The following is a 21,532-nucleotide window of genomic DNA, read 5'->3' as shown; positions in this document are numbered from 1 at the left end:
ATTAAATTAGTGCTTGCCTCAGCTTTAATTTATGCAACAAGAGATGTAAGAACATCAGCATGCTGTGCTACTCTTAGACCCTCAGTGAGCACTGACTGATGAGGACAGTGAAACAGATGACATGGCAGTTTTGAGCTATTGATCCTCTTTAACACTATAAAGTACAACAGAACTGTAGCTGGAACCCCTTGGAAATCTGAATGTCACTTTCACGGTGCCAAGGACAAGAGTCAAATGCCACTGATCCTTGTCTGTTGCGCGCATGGGAAAAGCACGCATGATGTTTTCATCACGCAATTAAGAGTCTCAACTTTACGCAAGACTACTGGGATCCAAGTATTTTTTGACTCAATTCCCATCGCTAAATTTAATACCAGCCTGGCTCATACCTCAGCCTTACGCTTCTTACTGTGTTAGATAAAAATAAATACAACCAATAGACACAAAATATTTGAATTATCTAAACTAATCATTAGTAGCAAATGTGAGAATCATTTGCAAACAAAAAAAAAGTCTGCTTATATTTCATTTTGGTATTAATATTTCAGTGTAGATATATTTAATGGCCTCAGATTATATACTTTTAACAAAGTAATGTAGTAACACTTTGAAAAGATCTGAATCCTAGAAACTGATAAACAGTATTTCCCTCAATAATCTAAACATGCATCCTTCTTCCCTCCCCAAATAACCTTTCCTCCTTCCCCCCCCCTACTAAAATAAATGAAATCACCACGAGAGACTGGTGAAGCTCTGGCCTAAGATCTCTCTTTCTCTGTGCCCTACCTCCGGCCACACTATCCTAGGTCTGAGAAGGCGTCAGCCATGATCCAATGATTGAGTGAACCCACCGCGCCTGCTGGGCAGAGCTGCTGCCTCAAATAAGCGTCCCTAAGGGTAAGCCTTGGCTATATGGAATTCTGTCTTCTAGAACATCCTCTGAGTGCCATCCAGAACCGCTCAAGATCTGGAAGTGCCTGAAAACTTAAAGAAAGCAAACAGGTAAAATGTTATTGTTGGTGAAGGACTCAGTGTCTTTCTCTCTTACTCACACTCACACACACACACACACACACACACACACACACACACACACACCATGAAAGATCTACAGACGCAAAGACTATACCCAATATTTTGTGATTTGGGGAGGGAAAGGAGTTGTGTGGCTTTGGGTCAATTACTCACTTCACAGTGCCTTGGGTCCTCATTTATAAGATGGGATAAGAACAAGTGAATTTTGAGGAGGAGTCAATGAGATGATATACATAAAGTGCTTAGGACAGCACCTGGCCATCAATAAGCAATTAACACCTGACAGTTACTGTCATCATCATCACCATCATCATTATTTAGTGGGATGGGGATGAACTTTAAGAAGAGAGGGGCAGAGACAAAAGAGACTGGAAAGAAGAGATGGAAAGAGAGATGAGAGGTTCATGGTGGCATCTTGATGGTCCTTAGGAATTGCCCCCAAATAAGCAGGCAGACCGAACATTCTGTAACAACAGGAGCTCAGGGTCCATGTGCAGCCCCTGCAAAGAGAGCCCTGGGCAGAGCCTGTGTTTCTGTAGTATTGGGGGTGGGAGGTCAGCCTCTGTGTGGCACCTCCCAGGACTTTGAACACAAAGGCTGCTGTGTGTACACAAGCTGAAGGTCCATGAGCTCTCCCAAGCTTTGTCACAGCCTCAGTGAGTGTGCAGCTCCCAACGCCCTGCTATTATGTGTTTGTGTGTCTGTCTTTTCCACCAGGTAGATTTCCAAGGTCACAATCATGCCCTAATTATTATTCTCTATATTCCCTCTGGCACAGGTCAAGCACACAGTAGGTCTACAATAAATGCTGAGTAAATGAATTCTCTTAGAAAGCTCTTCTCACAAAGAAATGTTGGGGGCTTTTAAGAAAAGGTGCTCTCCTCATCCCGTGCCCTAGGTCACCTGCATAGACAATAATTTCTTGAGGGCCTCATAAGTGACTACAGTGAAAGATGTTTATCTGAGCCATCAAAGATAATTTAAAATTATACACAATGTATGATTTGAAAAGCTAGGAAGAGAATAATATGTAATAGTATTAGTATACTACTCTCATGCAATTTTGAAAGCTTTTGGCACTTGTACTGTTGGTTCTAATCTTCCCCAGATAATTACACTTTTATTTATTTCAATAATCATTTTGGGGGACAGGGAGACTTATTTAGCTCTCAACATTCCATTAGGGACCAGAGACTCCAAAATGGATGTACATTTTCTGGTTTTCTATTAGGATCTAGGGATGTTTAGCAGTGCTTCTAAAACTACCCCCCTCCCCTCCCCCGCCCCCGGAAAATCAAGGTGTTTTTGGCTTGTGTGTTTTTTGTTTGTTTGTTTTTGCTGAAATTTAAATCTTTGATCAGCTCTTCGAGACAAAGAACTATTTAAGAATGATGTCCTTAGAAAACCAAACAAATTGAAACTATAAATATCATTTTCAGATAGAATAAAGCAATGCCCCTTTAGCCTACTGAGCTTAAAAAAAAACACACACAACAACACAAAACAAAACGCAAAAGGCCCCTCAGTTTTCATGCTGCTCTCAAGCAATGCACAAGGCTTCTGGCAGCTTCATCGATCTTGTAGAGCTAGGCCCAAAGCACATTCTGTGCAATCATCTACTTACAGAAAACACAAGTCAGGAGCTGAGAGGAGAGACCCAGGAGGACAAAGCTAAGTCGGCTGAGTAATGGCCTCTCCTCTCTAACCTACCAGGAGACGCTCTCCTGCCCTGACGCGCTCACGCATGGCGCTGCCTTCCCTCTGCACCCACCATCATCTCGGCAGTGTCGAGCACGGTCTGAGATAACAAAAACATAAAAGGAAGGACAAGAAGCTCTTCCCTAGCCTAGATGCTCTTCTTTAGCCACTGAAAAGCTATTAAAGAACATTACAGGGTTATAGGTTATGAGCTAGCATGACCTCATAAATGTTACCAACATCTGTAGTCGACTCTGAAATAATTATTGTAAATCAGCCCAATGTTCCCCATCTGAAGTACTATAATTAGTGAACATGGTGTTCTTTCCTAGCAAAATGTACTGAGAGACTGAGACTAGAGTGACAAGCTTGGGAGGACTGGAGGGCTTGGGCAGCAGCAACAGGACCGGAGCCCACCAACAGGAGGGCGCAGCTGAGCATCCAGACCCATCGGCCGGCCCTGTGGGTGTGAACTGTCCAACAGACCCATATTCAGCCCCAGTCTAACACGTGGAAGCTGCAAGTCTTCATCTGACTAGAGAACTCGATGCGTGGCTTGATGATAAACCCTTTTCTTGGAGGAAGGCACGACATAGTCCATAACATTTAGGACTCGACCGCATTCTATTCTGCCCAGCTGGCATGTCTGGGGGACCTCCAGAGGGTGGCCAGATTGAGACAGCTTTGGTCCTGAATATGAGAAAGGCACATCTGGCAAGCTGCTTAGTATTCCTGTATCTGGGAGGATGCCACCCCACCATCGCCTCTATTACATCACTGTCATTACCACCCTGGGAAGGGAACTGCGAACATTCTCTAATTCCAAGATCTCCCTGAAATTTTTAAAGAATTTTAAAAATCCAAATTAAAATTTGTATTTGTAGATCACTTCCTGGGCCCAGCCTCTAAACCTCTCACTTGTTCATCAGCCTCTTCTAGGACATATTTCTTTGGGAGTTTGGATTTTTTGAGAAAGGAAAATCTCACATGGCATTGCTCCAATGGACATCAGGATAGTCCTACTGGTAGGTTTAAAAGCATCAGAACATGATTAACAATTTTAGTAAAAAATCATACTTCTCATAAGTTAGTAATTATCCCATTAATTTTCTAGAACAAAGACACATTACGACTCCTAATGCACTAATTCTATCAGATCCTTCCCATAGCCCCAGGTCCTCCAGGGCTCACGAATGCCTCCGGGGACTTTCAAGCTAGACATGTCCTCAAAGACCACTGAGGTCAAGGTTCTTAATGTTACAAATGAGAATACTGAAGGCCAGGGAGTTTAGGTGACTAACTCAGGATCTGCCAGGTCCCAGACCCATTAACCACGAACTGTCACCTCTTCCTACTGCCTTAAGGTAACTAGTATCCTCTTAATCACATCAGGTGGTCTCACAGACCACCCTTCTCCTTCAATGTTCTGCTCACACGCCCACCTCTCTGCTGCTTAAGCCTTGCAGGAAGAAGCCTTCACACTATCCTCTCCTTTCCTTCCCTGTTCTCTCTTTCCTGAACCCTTGCTTATAGAATCAGTTATCTGGTGTTTCTTAGACATCCCTCTATAGGTACTAAGTGCTCTGAAGGAAGAAACCATCTCCTGTATTTGTCTCCCCTCCTATGTTGGGTGCCTAATCAGAGAGTAGGAACTCAATAAACCTCGGCAAAATAGCAAGCAGTGGGCTGGCCTGGTCTTCCTACCTCTGCACCTGCTACCTTCCCTGCCTAGAGGGCTCTCCTTCCTCACCTTTGCCTGGCTAACTTCTACTTTGTGTGAGCTGTCCCTCCTGAAGGGGCCCCAAGAACACGGTAAGTCCCCTTCCTAGCCCTCTTATAGTACAGGATTCTTAATTCCCTAATCGCCTGTCTACCTCTTCCACAAATCTAGAATGTAAACTCCTTGAGAGACACGGACTATATGTTTCTTGCTCCCTATTGTATCCCAGGTTCTAACAACGCTTAGCTCAAAATATGTGCTCAATAAATAAATAAAAAATGAATGACTCTTGAAGAAAGTATAAACCCCTCATGGAAATTAATGCTTTCCATCTACATGTCCAATCTCACCCAGCTGTTAACAGGTGCAGCACTCTAGCCAGTCCAGTCTCTATCTACTAACCCCTGGACAATGTTCATACTCTAACCCTACTAGTAAGTGCCTTTGCTCAGTTGTAACTTAAATAGGAAGCGCTCCCCATTAATCTGTGTTATTCAAATTCTACCCATCCTTCAAGGTTCAGAACAAATCTTATCACCTCTACAAAACCTTGCTCCAAGCCACACAGATTTCCCCTTCTCCAAATTCATCAGCATGTGTCCATATGTACTTTTCGCTATGTGTCTTCCCATCTCAGCCTAACCTGGCCTGTGGGAATCCCCTCTTCCTGAAGTCAGCATTTACCTCTCATCTAGGAAATAATCATATACACAGTCTTGGTATACCACCTGTACCACTGTTTTATATTATTAACTTTTGTGCATTTCTGTCTTGGTGTCCTAATCCATTTATGAATTTTTCAAGGCAAGTCATACTTTTGATGTCTTTGATCCTGTGCAATTCTTGGCAGAAAGTAGGAAAAGAGTATAAATATTTGTTACCCATCATGTTGGCTAGAAAGCAAAAGTGTGCAGGCTGAGAGAACTATGGAAATTCTGAAGAAGTAACTTTTTCCAAAAGTGCTACTGAAAATTTCAAATTATTAGAGACTGTTTAAAAGGTCAAATGTTGATAGCATAATTACACCATAATTTGGTAAAATTACTCTCTGAACAAAGGTTACTTTTAAATAGAAACTTTTGTCCATACAATACAAAATTATGAACAGAAGAGAAAATATAGAAGAAAAGAAGTGAAAAGAGAAAGAAGACCCAATACCCAAGATTGACACCTCTACCTCTATACCTACTGGCTGCAGCATCCACAATTGCATCAGTTAACTTGTATTACAAGGTCAAGTTCATGACTGAGTTACCATCATGGCTCCACAAACGCTGCCCAACAACTCCTTGCCCGTGAACAAAATGATTCTCCCAGTGTTGCAGATTAAGGAAGAGAGAAAAATCAATCTCATTTTCCTAGTCTGCCATAAACATTTCCTTATAATTACTTTTTGATGTACTGTTTCTAGCTATTTCGTTATATTTATGTTATATCTTACCGTGCTCCTCCCCAAAATATATCCAGCATCTGCTTTCAACCATAAATACAATTCTGGAACACAAATGCATGTTCAGGATTCAAAAATTCAGCGTTCAGTAACCTAGCAACAGAATGCCAAGACCTCCGAATCTCTACCCTCCACTGCCACACATCCACATACCCCCAAGACATGGGCCTGCAAACCCACTGCTCAAATCAGGCTTGGCTGACCACAGATCAATACTGGCTAGCAGTGGGAAGGTCACAAACACAGCAGCAGCCTTTTTGCTGGGCTCCCACAGCCTGAGTGTCAAGGAATATAAATAGGAAGTGTATATATTACTGGGGACCAGAGCCTATAAAGTGGCCAATTAGGATTCAGCCCTGGGAAAATCCAAATGAGCCAGCATCTATCACCTGCTAACAACCAACACCTCACACGTGTCTTATATGCCAGAAGCTGAACACAGGGTTTTAGTGGAAACAAATCAACGTGCCCATTACTGGGAACATTCTGCCAGATGAAGATGACAAGAGGGAAGGAAAGGGACGCTTCCATGTTTTACTTTAATGAATTAATGAAAGTCGAATTCTCATCTCCAAGACATATTACAGGAAATAAAATGAAGACTCATTTTAAGATAAGACTCATATCCTCCTCCCTGCTGTTAGCTTGTTTTGTCATCATTTCATCCATCTTACTTTAATGGACCTGGGTTTCTGGGGGCATTTGTAGTGAAAGATCCTTCATTTCTTTAAAAATATACATATTTTTATTCGTTTCCCTTGCCTACCCCACAGTGAAGGTCATGATATAGGAAAAGAGCATAACAATGTGGGGGTTTTTAAATGAACACTTCCATCAGTGGCAAAAAGAAATGAAACGTGGGAGGCTGTTTATTTGTATGTCAAAGAGAAAGTGAAATTCTCTATAGGGTGACACGACCATTTGTTTTCCCCAATGAAGCAAACAAATCAAATAGGAATAAAACAGGAGCATACCCTTCATCATTCATGGCGTAATGGGTTCTTGCTAGATTAACTAGTCCCCTTCGTTGTTAGACTCTCCAAAAAACCAGATGTACAATGACATCAGCAAAACAGCCAACGATCATCAATCTCCGAGACAGGAAGTGCAGCAGCCAGACTCGCATCATTTTTTAAACATTAGCTGACTCCTGGCTGGTGGCTCTGGCTTTGTCGTGCAGGAAATGGGCTTACCAACAAGACATGTCTTGGGTAGCGGCCATGATCAGGACGATCTATGGGTGGCAGTGCCCTAGGACATGGAGACCCAAACCTGCCAAAGCTCTCCACATCAGGTGGCTGAAGGTAAAAAATCATGGACCCACTGAATCCAATGCGAAGTGCCCAATGGTGCTCCTATCCTCTCCAACTCAACCACCCGTTTATCACAAGGTAGATACCAACAGCATGCTGTGAAGATGACCAAAGAGAGAGTGTGTAAGGCATCAGGGAGCCCTGCCCACTGGCTCTAGCACAGTTCATTAAATCGACAGGACTACTATGCCGCTTGTAAGAAACAAGTCCGTTCAAACCCTGGTTGGCGGAGTGCTCTGAGGCCCTAAGCAAGATGCCTGGCTACACAATGAACCACATGGGTGCTCCTGGGTCCTGGGAGTGGGACAGGTGCTGACAACAAAAATGCCACCTCTACCAGTGATGCTCAGACGATGGCAGGCACGCGAGCATTATTTTCTATGGAGAAGACAAACACGAGACAAGAAAAATGGAGACAAGTTGGAGACAAGGAAGGACACCTGTCCTCAAGGTCAAACAGTGATGGAGAGCTACCGAATTCAGGGCACCCGTTGGCATCACAGATTCAAAAACAACTGATGTTTCCACACCTTTTCCCATAGGCAGAGCCTCTCACCCACATCACTCGGGCTCTGTCATCTGCCAGCATCTTCACTGGAGGAGTTAGAGGACAATGACAGCACAATGCTAGAGGCCAGTGAAGTTAATCAGATGGAGCATGCCTCCGGAGAGATGATAAAGGAGAAATGCCATCTTCAGAAATGGAGGTAGTCACCTCATTTTGATTTCCTTTGCTTGAGAGTAATATGATTTTAGTGGACAACAACAACAAAAAAATCAATAAGAATATCAAAGCCTAGTCAATGGTATTTATAACATCGCCGACCTTAGTACCTCTTGCTGGCACACCCACAACTCCATTTCCGTTGAATGTCTATTGAAGCTGCCTTTTACTGGGGATGTAGACATCTATAAAGGAGTCCTGTTTCTCCTGACCATGGGGTAGTTGCTGCAATGAGCAGAGTGAGCACTGGGGTTTGGGGGCTCACTGAGTGACTTCCTCCTGCCTCTTGCTACTTCCTCCACCCCTAATCAATGTCTAGCACTACCTTCCTACGTGATTTTGAATGAAATCTGTGGCGAGGATGTCTAGAGAAAAGCAGGGGCGGTCTCCAATCCAGCACAGAGGAAATGTGTTTTTCTCTCAGGGCGCTGGCTCGCGTGGCTTTCTTCGTTGTGGGAGGGGCTGCGTGCGAGTTCCCCTGTGGAAAAGTCCTGAGGAACAACTGAAGAGCAGGAGAGAAATGGGGTGTAAGGGAAAGACACGCTGAGCAGCTGGGGTGGGAAGTGGAAGGAACCAGGAAGCAGCCAGAGAAAGAGTGAAAGAAATAAAAATCAAAGAGAAGGGAATGGGTGTAAAAGCTTTTATGAATGCTTTTATGAGTTGGCAGGTCAACTCAACCTCTAGACTGCTCAGAGTGTAAAATTTCAGAAGGCCTTTTGTGATCCTCATCACCACCCCCCCTCTCCCCACACTGCATCCTCCCAGCCTGCCTATGTGTCTGTCTCCAGAACTAGACCCTGAGTGACAACTGCAGGGACTCGCCTATTCATTTCTTTTAAAACAACAACAACAAAACCCACAAAAAAAACTCGATCCCCAACTCCTAGCAAAGTGACTGATGCATAGAAGGTGTTTAACACGTTTGCCAAATACCACAAATCTTGAAAATGAAGAAGGTGCTACTCAATGGATACTGGCCATAACAATCCCAGGGTAGCTTTGGGATCTTAAACTGATAACACCACAAACAGTAACAAAATCTTTAATAAGAAAGGAAAGGCATTCAGTCACTGGGAAATAAACAAGGAAAGCTGCCTGCAGGTTCTTCCCTATTCCACATGGCCAAATTAGGCACTTTTATACCTGGCATCCATCCTACGGGAACAGATATAACACTTTGTACTCTTTGGCCTACAGGTGTGTAGGCAAAACTTAAAAGTGCCTGATTTACCCTTCACCTTCTCCAGGAACAACTTGCATGTTGGAAAATACAACCCATTCTGTTAGAGTAATGAACTTCTTGGACATCACACTATTTACTAAATAAATTACTTCCCAGACCACTTGCTAATCTTTGTTAGTGAAGATGGTAGAAGCTGTCATGAAAAGTTTGGGCCCTGGAAAAATCTCTATAATATTAACATTTCCAAGAAAGGAATCAAGATTCAGAAGCAAAAGTACTTCATAACGAACAACACAAGGTGACCTCCACAGAAGGCAGTGAAATAATGTTTAAGTAAATATAATTACTACTAAGATACTCTGTTTTGTGGTGGTTATTTTTTGTAAAGAAAGCATATGCTTAGCTTTATTCAAAGAATGGGAAAACCTTTGATAGAATTACCCCTAAAACAGAGAAACTGGCTAGAAATACAAAAACGACTCCAATTCCTATTTATTGAGATTTGCCACAAACTCATATATGCAAGAGTTAATTTCTTGCTCTTTTTGAAGTCCCAGCATTCCATCTGCATTTTGTTTCCAGAAGCAAATTTTAATGCCGCTTAAACTCCAAGTTAGTCTAAGCGTAATTCTTTTCATGGCATATAGTTAGGAATGAATGAAAATTAACTTTGTTATGAGAAAATTTCCAATCTCTTGTGATAACTTGCAAAAGCCAGATTGTTGTAAAAGCCAGCATTGGTGTAAATAAATGAAGACGTTAAACTGAAATACTTTTGGAGTATTACTTCAAATTACAGCCAAGTCAAAACCATACCCACTTACTATTCAGCACACAAGTGCCAAGCATAATATATGGTTTTTCATTGCTTCAAGTACTCTAGATCTAGCAGTATATATGTTAACTCCTTGAGAGAAGATTCCTTTTACTTGATTCCCCAGTGGGACCCAGCACAGATGAATGAATGCCTAGGACAGTGGTCGGCAAACTCATTCGTCAACAGAGCCAAATATCAACGGTACAACGATTGAAATTTCTTTTGAGAGCCAAATTTTTTAAACTTAAACTTCTTCTAATGCCAATTCTTCAAGATAGACTCGCCCAGGCCGTGGTATTTTGTGGAAGAGCCACACTCAAGGGGCCAAAGAGCCACATGTGGCTCGCGAGCCGCGGTTTGCCGACCACTGGACTAGACACTTAATAGAAGGTAGCCATCTTATAAAGAAGTGAATAAGCATCAGGAAGTGCATATGCCTTAAAATGAGAAAGTGGCTATAATTGCCTGGATGGTATTGCTCAGTGGTTGAGCATCGACCTATGCACCAGGGGGTCATGGTTTGACTTCAGGTCAGGGCATATGTGCAGGTTGTGGGCTCAATACCCGGTGGGGGGCATGCAGGAGGTAGCCGATGGATGTTTCTCTCTCATCATTGATGTTTCTATCTCTTTCTCTCTCTTCATACCTCTCTGAAATCAATAAAAATTATTTTTTAAAAATGGCTATTATTGCCTAAATGATCTTTATGCTAAGCTTGACTCCCATACAAAAGCCTCCGGATACTCAAAGTTGATGCAATCACAATTTCCCTTCATCTGTGTCATAGCCCGTAACAAATCAGATTGAGAATGTGGGAAGCAAGCTCACTGAAATTTGGCAAGACGCTCATCAAAGAGGCACCAAGGAAGGAATCGTGAGCAGATGCAAGAGTCCAGAAGAGTCCGGGAAATGCAGTACAGTGACAGCGGCTTTCCGGTGACTGAGCCCCCAACCGATGTTCACGTGAATGATCACAGAGAGGTCAGGTTGGCTATGGTGGGTTGATTTCACTTTAGAAGACAAGAGAGATAAAAATCTATGTAAAAAACATTTCTAGCCAACTCGTTAGCCTCTACTCCCTTCAGCTGGAACCCATGTTCTTCTCTTTGGGTTCCCACAGCATCCTGCTTGCTTCTCCACTGCGGAGCTCCTCACGTCTGATTGGCGTTAGTCTCTGCATCGGTAAAGCATACGTACCTTGGGAGCAGGTAACCAGCTTTATTCATCTTTGCTCAGTAAGTATTTGCTGACTATACCAATTTTCCCTTCAAGATGACAGATGCGATTCTAATCGCGTCTATGTCCCCAACTAGTTCTTTCCTATGAGTAGGAATTAAGTTCAGAATATTCTTTAAATAGCTTCACAGTTTGCTACTTCTGCAGCAACACCATCTTCTTATGGAGTGTTTATTTACAACTCTAAAATACTGGCAGCAGTGTTGTCATACTTATAAGGCAAGAGATAATGTCAACCAAATGATCGCCATCACCTTCCCCAGGAAGCTTCCCCAGATAACTTCTGCCCGGCTTGGTCTTTCCTCTCCCCCAAATGCTCAAACCATTCCACATTTACTCTTCTGTGGGCCAGCACTACACTAGGCACAGCTGGCCATATCCAAATATACAGATGCAAGTATTTGTCTCCAATGGAGTGACTGGCAGGACGTAAAAGATGAGCCATGAACAGAGCTCGCATAAAACCAAGCAGAGGAGAGAGATAAAGTCACAAAGCATGCCTGAATGGATTCAGGGAAGACTGCAGAAGGTAGGGTTTGAGTTGACACTTGGATAATTTTAACACAAAAATTTTCAAATCTGGGACTTGTGCTATCATTATTCTTTCCCAGGAGGAAAAATGGGAATACCTTTATTGTGAAAGAATAAAAACATGTCACTGAAGACCATCAGGTTTCTATTTCAGAAGTAAACTTCATATTGCCTTTAAGCTGTGAGCTACGAGGAGGAAATTACTTAATTTGGTTCATTAAAGAAGAAGTTAAATTTAAGCAAAAAGCAATGAAAAGAGATCAGGCATCAAGCTGACAAATCACAGCAAGTAAGAACTAGGTTTAAAAGTACACACACACACACACACACACACACACACACACACACAGAGACGGGGGGGGGGGGGGGGAGACGTGTAGTTTCTTGATGTGTTTGCAGGAACTATTAAAAAGCTAGAAAGTATCTGGCACTCACTGTCCCTTAATCCCCAAAGTTTCACAGATGAAAACTCACAGCTATTTCTTGAAGGACAAGTCAAACACGGCAATTATAAACCAACAACCTAAAGAAAAACCAGTTTTGGTGGAGCTTTCCTCGGAGATGAAAAACCAGCATAGGAGGCAGAGTCGAGCCAAGTCAAGGCTCTGGAACAAGAGAGGAAACTAACATCAGTACGTTCAGCAAACGAACGAAGAGACAAAACACTGAAGCCACAGGCCAATGTTTACCCTGGGTTACTTCCTTTAGGAAAATGAAACACGAGTGTCCCGAGAAAGGCAGATCTAGTAAAAAGTGGGACTAAATCGTGTATTAGTCAAAATTTTACAATGTTTATGCGAAGTAAAGAAAGAATTGCAAAAGCAAAGCAAAACAATGCCGGAAGCACTGCTTTCTGCGCTGCCCGCTCCCAAGGCAAGGATGCACTTACCTGGGCGTCACAGATGCAAAAAGTCGGAATGGGAACAGCAGTGAATACGGAGTTCTCCCCTCAGCCCCTGGAAGGAAACGGGGCTCAGTTCTTCAAGGTAAGCTTGGCTATAAAACGGCTTCCTCTCCCCAAAGTGATGTGGGCTGTGGTGCTCACCACTTAAGAGACATTTCAAGATTTTTCTGGAAGCAGGCTGTGCTCCCTTGTCGGCCAGCTTGTTTACCATTCCGGAGGGGAATAACCCTGGCTGGATCGAGATCGTGGGCCCCTGGAGCACAGCGGTCCTCCCAGCACAGGGGGTTATGCTTTCTTCTGACCGAAAGCCTTCCGCTCATGGGGCCAGAGGAAGCTTTTATGGCACAAACAATAGGAGTGAGGCAAAGCTACCCCATTTTTTTTGGAAGGCCTTAAAAATGGCTCATCAAATGGAGCAGTTTCTAATCAAACTATGCCGCGTCACAAGAAAGAGAGAGATCAAGAAGGTCCAGGCAGGGAGATTAAAACAAGCAAGATACAGACTACGCTGCTACCCCACATAACCTGGATAATCTCATCGATCCGGTGTGACACCATAAGAAAGTGATTCACGGCATTGCCCTATGCTCTTTAGCTATAGAAAGGCCGACCAAAGTTACTTCTGAGCCATCAGCCACACAGACGTATCGTGAAAAGGTATACAAACCGCGGCCTTCCCACGTGCAAACAATGCACACGGTGGTTACACGCCCCTCTTGCCACTGGGCCGTGCTGGGGGCAGGCTGATATGGGAGGCAAATATGGCCTGATGTTCCAAGCAGAAAAACACAGAGCTTACTTTGGGGGCAACCCTTCATTCTGCTGTTTCTGACAAACACAACATTATCCAATGGCCCGTGTCTGATGGCGACTCCACTAGTGAGATGAGAAGCGTGATTTCCCTCGGATGGATAAAAGCTGGCCTCCCCCCCACACCTGCAAAGGGAGGAATTTCGCTTTGTCCAGGCGTTGGGGACTCGAACCAAAACTCTTTCAAGGCAATAAGGCCTTCGGAGGAGACATGACGGTGACACCATCACTCCTGCCAACCAGGCCTCGGTCTTATCAACAAGAAATGAGCTCCCTCCAAGGAGCATTCTAGGACATTTTCATCAGGAAGACGTCTACCTTGCACCTGCACATGTCTAGTTGACGAAGCACTCCGTACACTACCCAGGGAAATTTCACTTAAGTCGTTGGCTTTGGCTGCAACTTTTGATTTCAATGTTAAAGGCAAAGCAGAAGATCACTTGGGGATGGATTAGCGCTTTTATTCATCTCCAATAACAAACTAACATTAATATTTATTTCTAAAAACAAAATTATTTATAAAGGATGTAATCACCTAATGGAACATTTGCTCATTAAATAAACAAACATGGAAAAGTTCAGCTTTCAGATGCTTTCAATTCACTAATGCCCTTTTTGTGAACTTGAAGAGGCCACCAGTGTGGGAGATACTGATTTGGGGGGACTTCTGTAGCTACCTTTTAATTCATTTGTTTTTCAGCATGCTGAGCAACCATGCCTAAGTTTTAAAGAACTGTGTGTGAATGTGAGTGCATGTGTGTGTGTGTGGGGGGGGGGGTAGAATTCTTTAGAGCCACAGAGCAGAATATTACAATTATTGATGGGCAGCCCGAGATTAAAACCAATCTTTCAAAATTGGGTAAAACTATAAAATGTTAAAAAGAAAAGGCAATTATTTTTACATGATTCATTTTTTAAGTCATAGCTTTAATAAGCATTTTTTTTTATACTGATGAATTCAGAGGGAAGCTGAAACCTTTCCCCCTCCATTCTCATTTCTGATTTTTACAAAAGAACTCATTAGCACAAAAAAAATGAGTTAGTTTTTCTCCCTGACCTTTATAAAGCCTTTCATCCAGATAAAATTTAATTAAGTTTAATATTGATATGGACATAACAGAGGACAGGAAAGTTAAAGCAAAAGGCAGGCAATTTAGTTATATGTTTATTTTAATAACTTTTACCAAGCTCTGTGTGTGGGCTTTGTGTGTGTGTGTGTGTGTGTGTGTGTGTGTGTGTGTGTGTGTATGTGTATGCATGCACTTTTTGGGCAAGCCGCAACCTACAAGGCGGGTACCTCCCTGGGACCGTCACCTCTGCTAATGTCACCATGAAACTCACAAATGTCTCATTCTCTGTATGAAGGCATTGCTGACATCCATTAAAATGCATATATTATTGGGCAGACAACATCGTCTACCATTAACCCCCTTCCTTGATTTAACGCTACGGGTGAGCTGGGTAGACACCTACCCACTAACACCTGGGGGCTGGGGAGTCCTGGAGGGGGCGCTGGGCTTGCAGGGCTCCTCGGAGGGTGGTGGCCACGCTCTCCATTTCACTGGGCCCAGGACAGCCAGCGCAGGAGCACGGCTATGCCCCTAAGGGAATGAGAGCCACGAGAAAAAGGAGCCCCGTGGTCTCCCTGCCACTCTCCCCCTGGGATAGCTCAAGGTGGAGCCCACATGCCGGGCAGAGTCTCGGGAGGCCCAGGTCGGTGTGCATTCAGCAACCACGTATGAAACACTCGGGCCCTCAGTACTGGGCAAGAGCTAGACAGTCTCAGAGAAGGAACTAACAGGTTGGCTTACAGCCCTGTGACCAATTACAGAGAGATTCAAATGACGCCTCTGAATGGCCGTACTGCAGATGGCGGAGGGAGCACTGCAGAGGAAGTCCCAGGTGCTCGGGGGACCATCAGGGAGCCTCTGAGTGAGGGCCACCCAAAGACCTGAAAGATAAGGTGGCGCTCCCCACGCGGTCAAGAAGGAGAGGCTAGGTGGTGACTTCCAGGTGGAATGAATTAGTAAGCAAAGCCCAGGAGCGTTGACAAATACGTCAAGCTCCAAAGAGGTCTGAGGAGGGAGTGTCGGAAATGAGACTGCTTAGATAGACAGGGGCCTGCTAAGACCTGTGAGCTACTGATGTCGGCAAGAAGGCAAAACAACCAGACCAAGGGGGTGCTGAGTTCCATCAGGAGACATACAGGTAGGATTTTTTAAAAAGGCAGGGCTGACAAATCATGCTCATCTGCTATGGGAAAGACATGAGGTTGAAGACTAGGATAAAGCATGGCATAAAAGAGTGGATGGCGATAAAAGAAACAGAAATATAGACAAAGCACCTGCATACCCTACTCTTGGAGCTCCGGGCTCTAGGACCACTTCAAGCGGCCCCGGGCACCTGTCCATCGAGTCAAGCTAAGAAATGACTGGCAGCCACCACAACGACCCAAGAGGCATCCGGACGATACCATCCTGCATTTACTTTGGTGGGAAGTGGGAAGCATTTCTCCCCTGAGCATTCTCTGAATTACAAGTTCCTGTGCTTAAAGCAGTGATGGGCAACCTTTGGAGCTTGGTGTGTCAAACTTCGCCAAAAAACTGAGCATAACTCGGGTAGTGTGTCACTTTGAGGAAAAAACATTATTTCGCAAATGTTTCATCCTCAGGAGCAGCAAATGTTTCATCCTCGGCATGCGGCCGCCTCAGCGGCCGCGTGTCATCAGAAATGGCTACGCGTGTCAGTGCTGACACGCGTGTCATAGGTTCGCCATCACTGGCCTAAAGAGTCAATTTCCCAAAAAAAATTCACTGAAGAGGCAGCTCTACTGCATCACCCACACGGGTAACTATTTTGTCCTGTAACCACACAGCCCAAATAGTCACATCCCTGACCCGCAAGGGAAATATTTAGCCAATAAGGTAACATTGGTGTAAATTATTACGGTAAAGCGGTAATAAAGAGGTCGAAAGTTACGTGTACCCTTTTAATTAATTTTCGCCATTATCCCCGCATGACATTTTTTCTAGGGACCAAAACGTTCACTTTACAAAATGCCCCTCTAGGAAACACAGGGCCCTGTTGGCTGACGCCCCGAGGAACACATTCCCTCTATTGACGTGCCCTCCCTGGAACCCTTTCTCCTGCTCCTGTCTCCAAAGGACAAATTCTGTTTCCACATCTACAGCAAGAGCGTTCCAACTCACTGCGTGTTCCTGTTCACTATAATTACTCTGCCGTCAGAAACAAGTGCCAGGTCTAAAAATAAAGCATGCTTTAATTTAAAGTGCGGTAGTATCAGGTTAAAAACAAGGGAGGGGGGGAGCTCAGATAAATTCATCGGTTTTTCATTACACAATTTTACATTAGAAAAACTTCCATCTGCAAACAAGGCTGTGCTTCGTGTATTTACACACACATCGGCGGGCTGATTTCATTGGGACGGATGGACAGGGTGAAAATCAAGACGTGCTTCCCACAGGCCAGGCTAGAGACCGCTGACAGTTCTCTGTGAAACGCAGAAACGAAGGGCGACCTGTTAAATTTTTCATGAAGCCTGATTCACCCATCACGGCCTGGCCCAAACGTTACCCCTGCCAGGCGGTCTTTCTGCGGCCATGGAAGTTCTAATCCACCATCTCACCATTGTCCCTATTAGGTCACATGTAACATTACAGTACACATCACCCCACACATGAACAAGCCCTATACTCACACATGAACAAGCCCTATACTCACACATGAACAAGCCCTATACTCACACATGAACAAGCTCTATGTACACACCGAGGATACGACAGGCGCGGAGGAATCTTCTTTGCTTGGAAGAAAGCTCTCTCTATCTCCCTAGACGGGACCACGTCATGCCTGTGCACTAGGCACAAACCCTGCTTGGTGTGTATGGTGTGTGTGTCACAGGCTTGAATGAAGTACTTTCTTAATCTTCCTCACAACGGCCGTGGGAGGTGGACAGGAAGGTTAGAGGTCGAAAGTTAATTATCAGGGACAATAACTTGGGGTGAGGACTTCTCCCATCGCTCCTTAGATAATACCAAGTAGACAAACTATCTTTTATAGTTCCGGTGCTTATAAAAATTTTTTGCTTTGAGCCCACAGGGCATATGTTCACGATGACTGCTCCTGGAATTGGAGTCCCCTTCCAAGAGAGAAGGGAGGAAAATTAGCATGGTATTTGTAGACTGGCTAGCTGGTGGAATAGAAAACCTGGCATCCAGCCTAGCCGGTGTAGCTCGGTGGTTGAGCTCGACCTATGAACCAGGAGGTCATGGTTCGAATCCGAGTCAGGACACATGCCCAGGTTGCGGGGCTCGATTCCCAGTCTGGGGCATACAAGAGGCCAATCGATGATTCTCTCCCATCATTGATCTCTCTCTCTCTCTCTCTCTCTCTCTCTCTCTCTCTCTTCCTTTCTGAAATCAATAAAAGTATATTTTAAAAACAAAGAAAGAAAGAAAATCTGGCATCGAGTGGCCAACAACATTTTGGATTTTAAAACCAGATAACTATTCACATCAGAACAGCTACTGCACTCCCAGGTCCAAAACATTGAAAAGCAGGTTACGTAAGACCTAACATTACACATAATCATCTCACCCAGAGCTACTTATGCAGGACACACGGGAACAGCCCACAGATATCAAATAAATCTGCACATAAGGAGAAAAAAAATGCTAAGACTATGATTAAGGATTTAGCACCTAAACCTCAGGGAGGATCCTCCAAGCGGGGAACTCCCTTCAGGAAAATATACAGTAAGGTTCTTTATTTAGCTGCTTTGTTCATGGTTTGCTTCACGAAGCCCAGCCTATTACTATTGTTATTACGGACTTTAAACTACAGTGCTTCATGCGCAGTTGGACCGAAAGGGAGAATGGAGCAGAGATATAAAACAAATTAAAATGTCACACTCAGCATTAAATTAGTTAACGTGTTGATGATCTCAATATTAAATTCGGAATCACTGGCAACAACCACGCCGAGTGGGGACCAGCCAATCCACACGTTAATGGAAACGGATAGACTGCCGGCCACATCCCTTTCATTTAGAGCTGTTTTTTTCATGTACATGAGTGTTTTGTTCGGCAACAGAGTGTATCCAGGAAGATGGAGATAAAGATCAACCATAGAAGAATAAAGACTTTAATCTTAACAATCAAGTGGGTTAGGGTCCTGACGATATTTCTAGATCTAATCAAAGTCATGACCCAGAGAGCAAAAATAACTTTCTCCATCACTTAAATCATGGGATGAGAGCCAAGCTGGCAAATGTCACAGGGAAACTAATGCTCAATTGTTAGTAAAGCTCGAACGATCCCAGCTCCCTAGGGCTGCCTTGTCCTTAGAGGTTGGCAGCCAAAGGGAGGGGGTCGCCACCATTTATGAGGGTCAACCCTTACAGATGTCACAGTCCTGTGTTAAATATCATCATTTCCATTGTGTAGATGAGGAGAGAGAAACTCAGGGAGGCAAACGACTTGGCTGAGGGTGGTGCTCGGAGCACCAGAACTTACACTAAGTCCATCGACCATAAGGTCCTTCCCAACTCAGAGATGTTATGATGATAACAATCGTTATGAACAACTATAATTTCACTGAATATTTATTATGTGCAAGGCTCTAAGCAATTTACATAGATTTTCCCATTTAAGGTAATCACCACCACAGCAACGCCAATTATTGTTAATCCCATTTTACAGATGAGTACACTGAGGTTAAAGGGGTTGAGAGGCTTGCAAGGTCATTCAAGAGCAGGGGAAAAGTCAGAATTTGAATCGAGTTCTATTGGATCTGAAAATCCATGGTGCACTCAACTAAAGGGCTGTCTTATCTACTGACCACGACATAACTGAATGGAGTCCAAGAGTTTGGCTGTGACATTCATTGATACCTACTCATAATATTACTAATGAATACCAACCCCTATAAACATGGATGTTTGCTGGACATGAGCAGTGCAAAATGGGCCTACATATTTCTTTTATTATTGTCAATATTGACAATATTATTATGTCAAAAAATTTAATAATATCTTGGATTGTTAGCAGCTTTAAATACACTAATAAACTTCCAATTAGCTCAGAATTGTAAATTTACCAGAGAATATATAACCAGGCAGTTTCAGCACAGTGGTTAAGGTTAGTAGCTCTACTACTCATCTATAACTTGGGGATGATCCCATCTGAGGACTGCTGTGTGAGACTTCAACGAAGTCATGGGCGTGCACAGCACTGGCACCTGCCAGTCACAACATTGCTCCTGCCTCTTATTTTGAAATGGGGTCTCTTAGGCCAAGTAAGAATAAAATAACTAAGGAACTAGTGAGTGAATTCAAACTGTGTTATAAGACACAGAAGTACAAGGCTGGAATCAAGCCTCTGATTCGGAGGCACATCTGATTATTTGATTTCTAGACAAACCAGATGTTTCCCTTTCTTTTTTTTTTTAAAGAGAAACATAAAAAAACAAAATCTCTCTCAATGTAGGAAAGGCTTAAGAAAAGAGATGTGGGAATTAACTAATGGGGAAGGAGAAGTAAGAGATACAGCGCAGTTAAACAGGGAATGAGGAGAAACACGATAACTCACTAAAAATAACTCAATCACAAAACCAAGAGGAAGCTGCATTGGGAGAAAATACGTATGTATCCTGGGAATGGAAATTTCCACTAACCAAAGGAGGAAGCTGTCTTCTGTCGGAAGACTTTGTAGAATTTTAAGGAGGTTCTTCTCCCCTGCTGCCTCTCCGAAGGTTGGAGGTGGAATTTCAGTTGACCTAGCATGTTGGGTCCAACAACAAAGCCTCAAATGGGACTCTTCAGTTCAAATTTTAGGGAGAACTTGATTCCCCACTCCCCCCGCACCTACCTCTCCGCCCCCCATATCTTGGCTGTATCTCTGGCAGCAACATTCAAAAGGAAATGCAACCTTTCTAGGACTTGATTTTCTTGGAAAATGTAGAATCTGGCTGGTCTCTTAAGCCAGGTTCCTTTAATGGTAAAAAATAAATCAGATCCCCTAAAATTTTTTTCATGTTAATGCTTATTGCATAACTTAATACCACAGACTTCTAAGTGACATACACTTCACAAACTTTACCAAACACTCCTCTCTCCTTCTCCCCCCGCCACAAATATATATATATATATATATATATATATATATATATATATATATATATATATAATTTTTTTTTAATTGAGCTAAGTTCTATATCACATTCATCAAGAATGAGGAGGAGCCTGATCTTTGGGCGTTTAAGTATGTGACTCTTTAGCCTTCCTCTTTTTTTCCCTGTGGGAAAACTCCGTAACATGGCATTATGACTGCATAATAACTTACTCGAAACGTAAGTTCCTCTGGCCTCACCTTACAAGCACACAGCCAGCTGCCCCTCACCCCACAGCTGTGGCTATCTTTACACTCAGGGTGTGACAGTGGGGTGGGGGGGTGGGAGGGAAGGGTAAACGGTTCTCAGGTAAGACAGGAACTGAACATAGGAGTTAAGACAGGAGGGAAAACAAGAGCCAAGGGAAGGTCTAGAGCCGTGGTCGGCAAACTGCGTCTCGCGAGCCACATGCGGCTCTTTGGCCCCTCAAGTGTGGCTCTTCCACAAAATACCACAGCCTGGGCGAGTCTATTTTGAAGAAGTGGCGTTAGAAGAAGTTTAAGTTTAAAAAATTTGGCTCTCAAAAGAAATTTCAATCGTTGTACTGTTGATATTTGGCTCTGTTCACTAATGAGTTTGCCGACCACTGGTCTAGAGGAACGATTTTCTTATTTATTGTTGTTCGATTTTGTTACTGAGAGGAGAGCCTTGATCCTGAGTTTCAAGTCCATTTGCTGAGTTCATTTTGGAGTGGGGTCCTGATCCAGAGTTCAAACCCCTTTTTGTGTTTCCAGGATGATTTTGTTTCCTGAAATGAATAGTTGTTGAAATATAGGGGAGGGGAGGAGGGAGGGGAGGGGGGAGTGGGCAAGGCAAGAGAGAGAGATTCCTTCCATGATGAGACTGAAATATTTTAATATGTTAATCTGTTGAACAAAAATTCCAAGAGGATTTCCTCACCCCATCCCAACACCCCACTCCCA

At 43.6% G+C, this 21,532-nt stretch overlaps 1 protein-coding gene across 3 annotated transcripts in view; it reads right to left on the bottom strand.

Annotated features, from left to right (window-relative positions):
• The window catches only part of LOC307093581 (uncharacterized protein C1orf21), a 240,281-nt gene that overhangs the window by 117,840 nt on the left and 100,909 nt on the right, over positions 1–21,532 (bottom strand). The window contains exon 2 of one of the 3 annotated variants that reach the window (XM_079761800.1): positions 12,597–12,663. The exons of the other annotated variants lie outside the window; for them this stretch is intronic. The gene's annotated coding sequence lies outside the window, so the exon portion shown is untranslated. The remainder of the gene's footprint in view (positions 1–12,596; positions 12,664–21,532) is intronic. 3 annotated transcript variants of the gene reach the window in all.

The sequence above is a fragment of the Cnephaeus nilssonii genome (assembly GCF_951640355.1).
Source record: "Cnephaeus nilssonii genome assembly, chromosome: 21".
In the NCBI taxonomy this organism is placed as follows: domain Eukaryota; kingdom Metazoa; phylum Chordata; class Mammalia; order Chiroptera; family Vespertilionidae; genus Cnephaeus; species Cnephaeus nilssonii.
The sequence above is the reverse complement of the archived record's forward strand: the minus strand, read 5'-3'. Positions and strand labels throughout refer to the sequence as shown.